The 6,000-nt window shown below is 50.9% G+C and overlaps 1 protein-coding gene across 3 annotated transcripts in view; it reads right to left on the reverse strand.

Annotated features, from left to right (window-relative positions):
* PAG1 (phosphoprotein membrane anchor with glycosphingolipid microdomains 1) overlaps window positions 1–3,120 on the reverse strand; it is a 110,879-nt gene extending 107,759 nt beyond the window's left edge. For 2 of the 3 annotated variants that reach the window (XM_015282858.4, XM_046937995.1), the window contains exon 1: window positions 3,049–3,120. The gene's annotated coding sequence lies outside the window, so the exon portion shown is untranslated. Of the gene's footprint in view, window positions 1–3,007 lie in introns of all 3 variants that reach the window. The other variant, XM_025148017.3, reaches the window with a different exon arrangement.
* Between the last annotated feature and the right edge of the window lie 2,880 nt (window positions 3,121–6,000).

Raw genomic sequence — 6,000 nt, forward strand, 5'->3', positions numbered from 1 at the left:
AGTACCAGACCATTCAACTCCTCACAGCCTCACCTTGAGCCCTGGGTGCAGGTGTGGGTACCACAACGTAAGACGTAAAACTATTAAGAGACCATCCAAAGGAGGGCTACAAAGATGGTGACGAGTCAAGAGGGAAAGGTGCATGAGGAGCAGCTGAGGTCCCTGGGCGCGCTCAGAGCAGAGCAGAGGAGCTGAGGGGAGGCCTGATGGCGGCTGCAGCTCCTCACAGGGAGCGGAGGGGCAGCGCTGAGCTCTGCTCTGTGTGACAGCGACAGGGCCCGAGGGAACGGCATGGAGCTGTGTCAGGGGAGGGGCGGGTGGGGGTCAGGGACAGGTTGTGCACCAGAGGGCAGTGGGCATGGCCCTGAGTGCCGGAGTTCAGGGAGTGTTTGGACAGCGCTTTCATATATAGGGTTTGATTTTTGGGTGGTGCTGTGTGGAGTTGGGAATTGGACTCAGTGACCCTTGAGCTCAAGATAGTCTACAACTCTATGATATAAACATTTAGAAACCTGTGGTCTTGCCTGAGGAAGAAGCCACCCTGAACTTCCTACCCGACCACAGCAGGTGTTTGTGGCATTGCCATACACGTAAAGACTGCAACTGAAGGCACTAAAACAGCCCCTGCGTGCTCAGGTCATGGGGAAGAGCAGCAAGCAGCCATAGCCTTGTGATCAATCTCATTCATCAGGGCCACAGCCACTCATCCCACAAACATTCCCACTTGCAAGTGGAGCCTCAGCTCGGTGACCCACAGACCAGTCATGGCTCCTGACCACAGTGGGGCTCAGGGGCACTGAGGATGACCTGCCGGCCCCTCAGCACTGCACATCCCAGTAATGAAATGTGTGGGGTTCTCAACACCTGGAAGCAGAAGCATCACTACAGGAGCCTGGATAATGCTGTTTGAATGATTTATGGTTTCAATTAAATGTTAAACAATGTCTTTGAGCCTACTTGGTCTATTAATCTTACTCTTGCATTGCATTTTGCTGTTACAAATGATAGTGCTGGAACTACTTTGAAAAAGCCCTTCCATTTTCCATTCCCTTCCCTACTGGAAGGAGGAGGGCTGTGTCCCATTCCAGCCACTGAGCTCTCCAGCACTTAACCAGCACCATCAACGAGCTGACAAACAGATTTAACTCCATTGTGTGCCAATGAAGTCAGCCTCGGGAAAGAGCCTTCATTAACGAAATGCCACTGCACAGCCAGCAAAGAAAACTCAATGCGTTTCCTGTGGATTCCTCAGCATAGTGCTTCTTAAAATGTAAATGAGCTTGAGACTATCGAGCATTTCTTATTTCGGACTTGAAATCCAGTTGCCACTTTCTGATCAATATAACTTTAATAGCAGGATAAATTCAGAGCGTGGTCCTGAAGTGGCAGTCATTTGCATACAATGCACGATCTGAAGGCACGTTCAAGGGGCTGGCAATGAGGGTTTTGAGGAGCACTGCCTTAAAATGTGTTCCTCATTATGTGACATTTCACAAAAGGAACTTCGTGAGAGATAGGTGTGCTTGTGGAGGGCCACATCCCACAACCTTTACTCGCTGCGCTGCCTTCAGGCCAGTTTCTCTTTCAGAAGTTGCAGATCCTCATTGCTGACCTGAATATTGATTTTATGTTAATAAAATGCTGTGTTGAAATACTGGTTAAAGATAAAGCCGCTTTTGTACTTCTGGCCTGCAAAATGCTGCACATATTGTGCTCGCTATTGTTTTTCAACAGGAGCAAAAGGCTCCCCCCTTACACAAGATGCTCTACAGGCTGCTGAATGCGGCCCACGTTAAAGAAGCTCACAGCTGAACGGATCCCTTTCCCAGTGAAAGGAGGCACTTTTGCTATAACATAGCTGCACATCTAACATGCAGGGATACCCATCAGGACACAAGTTTAAAGACGCAGAAGAAGAAACCCAGCAATCTGATATTTCTGCTTCTGCACTGTCTGTGGGAAACAGACGCAAGAACAAAGTGCTTCCAAATGCACGCCCGATACCTTCAGCAGTGCTTCTGCACAGGCTCTGAACAAACGCAGCTCCAATCATGACTTACCTACAGCAGAGACAGATTTCAAGAGGACTCGCTGCTGGTTTAACACAGCACTTCTTTTTTTTCTTTTTAGCTTACTATAATAAAATAAGAACTCCAGATAAAAGTCAATCGAGCCCGTCTGATAGGAAGGGGAAAAAGCCTTTCCTGCCTGAATGCTATCTCTGCTCCTTCTCTCTCACACTCTTTTTCTGCATTTGTTGCTTAATGGCTCGGTATTATTTCAAAGCCCATTCCTTTTACAAATGTAATCAACTCAAGTGCTCAGCACCACAGATGATGTATCACTCTGCTTAAAACCAAATCTCTGAGGGACAGATTAGAAAGCGAGGTTAAAGAGCTCCATCGTTCAGAGCATTACAGCTCAGACACCTATAAATCACTGGGTTTGTTTATTTAGGTAATCGGGTCCATCAGCGCGTGTAACGCCGCACAACTTTCCGCCGCGACCGCGCGCCGGGCTCTTCCCCGTTAGAGGCGCTGAGGGAAAGAGATGCTCCAAGCGGCAGCCAGGGCGATCGGCTCGGACCCGCTGCCGCTCGCAGCACTCTGCCGCGCTCTGAACCGCAGCCCCCGCCTTCCCCTGCCGGTCTCACCCTCTCCAAGAGTTCCCAAGACGAGGAGCAGATGCCACCGCGCAACAAACTACGCTCCGTCACCACGTAACGGGATGCGAATGGAAGCGCAGCCCGGGGCCGGCTGGCAGCAGCCCCAGCCCGCCGAGCCGCAGCGCAGCCCGCGCCGCGCTGCACCTGCGGCCGCCGCCGGACCGACCCCGGCACCAAATGGCCGCCGGGTGAGGGCCGGCCGGGGAGCGCGGCCGGACCGGGGCAGCCCGCGGTGTGCCCCGAGCCCCGCAGCCCCCGGCCGAGCCCAGCGGCCACCGGCCGAGCCCCGCGGCCGCGCAGCCCCGCGCAGCGCCCCGCGCACCCGCATACATACACACGTACACAGGCAGACGCGGCAACTTCGCGCGCCGCCCCCAACTCACCGGCGGGCGCCGGCCCCGCGGCGGGGCGCGCCCCGGCTGCCGCCTCCCGCCGAGCGCTGCCCGCCGAGCGCTGCCCGCAGGGGCCGGGCAGCGGCGAGGGAGGAGCAGCAGCAAGTTGCGGCGCGCGGCTCTCCCCTCCCTCCTCTTTCTCTCCTCCTCCTTCGCCCAGGGGGAGGCGGAGGAGAAGCGCCGAGCGATGTCCGCGGAGAGTGCGCATGTCCCCGGGCCCCTGCGCGCCGCGCACCGCAGCGCTGCTCTGCGGAGGCTGCGCAGGGCACGGCCTCCTGCGAGGCTGGGAGCGCGGGCACGGCAGCTCCGCGCTGTGCGGCCCCCCGGGCTGTCAGGGCTGCCCCCGGGCTGCTCCGCGTTGCTCCGCGGTGTGGCTGAGGGGGTTCCGGGGGCCGGCTTGGAAAAGGAGGGCAAGGAGGAATGCAGGCTGCCTGTCCTCCTTCCTTTCCTTCCTTTTTTTTTTTTTTTATTTCTTCCAGCATGTCTAATAAAGACAGGTATTATGATAAAAGGGACCTCCAGATCGTTACGGGTGGCTTTTTGACCTAACGAGGTCTTTTAAGCGGAAGGGATAACCACCTTCTCCATCACGCGGGGAAGCACGATGACTTTGAGTGAAAGGTACAGTGACAGCAAAGGCAGGAAAGGCTGCAAAGGCAAATGCCTAACTTAGATCTCTGGAGAATCTTTAGGGAAATGGCACAATTGCTGTGTGTTTCCACCCACATGGGAGCATTGGGAGGTTCTTACTTCCTGAGGACACGCTCAAACCCCATATTCTATTTTGCAGTAACACGTATGTGTGTCACGTCTGTGGTTTGCTCCGGGTCTGAGCCTGAGTCTGCATTTGATGCTTACCTATGCAGGAAGGTGGTTTCTGGTTGGTCGCTTTTGGTTTGCTTTTTTAAAACTAATTAAAGCAATAGCGATCCAGCAGCACCATCAGCATTTTCATCATCATCTTCGGCAAGGTTATGTCTCACTGCATTGTCTCCATGTGCATTCATACAATGAATCCTCTGGGCTCATCCTTTCTTCATGTTACAATGTTAGGAGCTGCTGGGTCCCTTGCTGATTGGATTGCTTTTTTTTTTCCCCAAGCTTACTTTAAGCTTTTTGCCCAACAACTCCTGTCTACACAAGGCAATGCTGTCCATGTCTAGCAGAGTCCAGCCCACCTCGGTTTGTCCACATGGCCCCTGCTACAAAATACGTGTTATCCTATCTGTAATCTGTTGGCTCTTGTAGCACCAGGCTGGTTATTATTTTATCACCCCGGTGGTATATTTTCTTCTCTGTTCCTCACATGTCACCAAAGCACTCAAGGCACTATAGCTGACGTCATGGTAGTTTTCTCTGACTTTGTCTGGTTTCCTTTGCCTGCTATTCTTGAGTTCCCATCCAATCCACTGGTAACAAGCATGCTTTGTGAAAGCCCCTGCGTCTGCACCCACATCCCACACAGTGACTCTGCAGAGAGACCAACTGTAAGGATGACCTTACCGCCCAACTGTGTTCGTCTCTTGTCATTGCAGTCAATGAAGATTCGCACATGTGGGATCAGCCACTTCACTGAGCACTTTTGTTCTACCTCTGTCCAAGCTCTGCCCAAGAATCTCTGATTCTCCTCTGATTCTTCTTCAAGTGGCCATTCCTTCAATAGCCATTTAGTGGCCTTTGTAAGGTTTTCAGTTTAGAGTGTGAAACCGCATTTTGGTTTGTAGGAAATTGTGTAGGAAAACAATAGCGTCTAGGTTCAAAAGGAGTGAAGCCAATGTTCTCGCTGCTTTCCCCTTCAGCAGTTTTTCTCAAGCCTTCACAAAGGATGTACAAAGCATGCCAGCATGCTGAAGCCAGTAGGAACTTTACAGCTCTCTTCAACTGATGTGGAAGCTCCCAGTCCTCTAGCTGCTTCTTTCACTTAGATTCAATTAGTTCAAAAACCTCCCTGCTAAATAAAAGCTATATACTTGCTGTTAGACAAGGGTCACCACTTAGACTATTAAAAGAGGTATTACCACAATAATCTATATTTGCCTCTTAACCTATAATCTTGTTCAAATGTAAACAAAGCCAAACACAGTTCCAAAGGAGAATAGTATAGGGTAGGATGAGATAGGATGAGATAGATAGGGTAGAATCATAGAATTGTAGAATCATTAAGGCCTGAAAGACCAACGGTCAACCCATTGCCACCATGTCCACTAACCATGTCCCTAAACCATACATAGTGTAAGAAAGAAGCATTTAATAGACTCATAGAATCCTTACAGTTAGAAGGGACCTTTAAAGGTCATCAGGTCCAACTCTCCTGCAATGAAGAGGGACATCCACAAGTAGATCAGGTTGCCCAGGGCCTTTTCCAGCCTTGCCTTAAAAGTATCCAGGGATGGGGAATCTACCACATCACTGGGCAACCTGTTCTACTGCCTCACCACCGTCACTGTAGAAGACTTTTTCCTTACATCTAACCTATATCTACCCTCTTTAAACTTGAAATCATTTCCCCTTGTTCTATCACAACAGACCCTGCTAAAGAGTCTGGGGTAGGATAGGATAGGATAGGATAGGATAGGATAGGATAGGATAGGATAGGATAGGATAGGATAGGATAGGATAGGATAGGATAGGATAGGATAGGATAGGATAGGATAGTTCAGTTGGAAGGGACCTACAAATATCATCATGTCCAAAGGCAGCTGTCTTTTGCTTCTTCCTTTTTTTTCCCTCCCACCCCCTCCGTCCCCTTTGTGCTCCAGCCTCAAATGCCATTTGGTTTAATTTATCATCTTTCCCTGTATTTAGGGATAAAAGAGTTAATTGAGGTTTGCTCATTAACTAACCATTATTTGCAGCCCTATTCAGCACATCAGCAAAAGGACAGGAGGGATACAGAGGATGAAGGAGAGGAGGGGTCCAGTGGTTTTTGGCAGACAGGAAAGA

Source organism: Gallus gallus, chromosome 2 (genome assembly GCF_016699485.2).
Source record: "Gallus gallus isolate bGalGal1 chromosome 2, bGalGal1.mat.broiler.GRCg7b, whole genome shotgun sequence".
Classification (NCBI taxonomy): domain Eukaryota; kingdom Metazoa; phylum Chordata; class Aves; order Galliformes; family Phasianidae; genus Gallus; species Gallus gallus.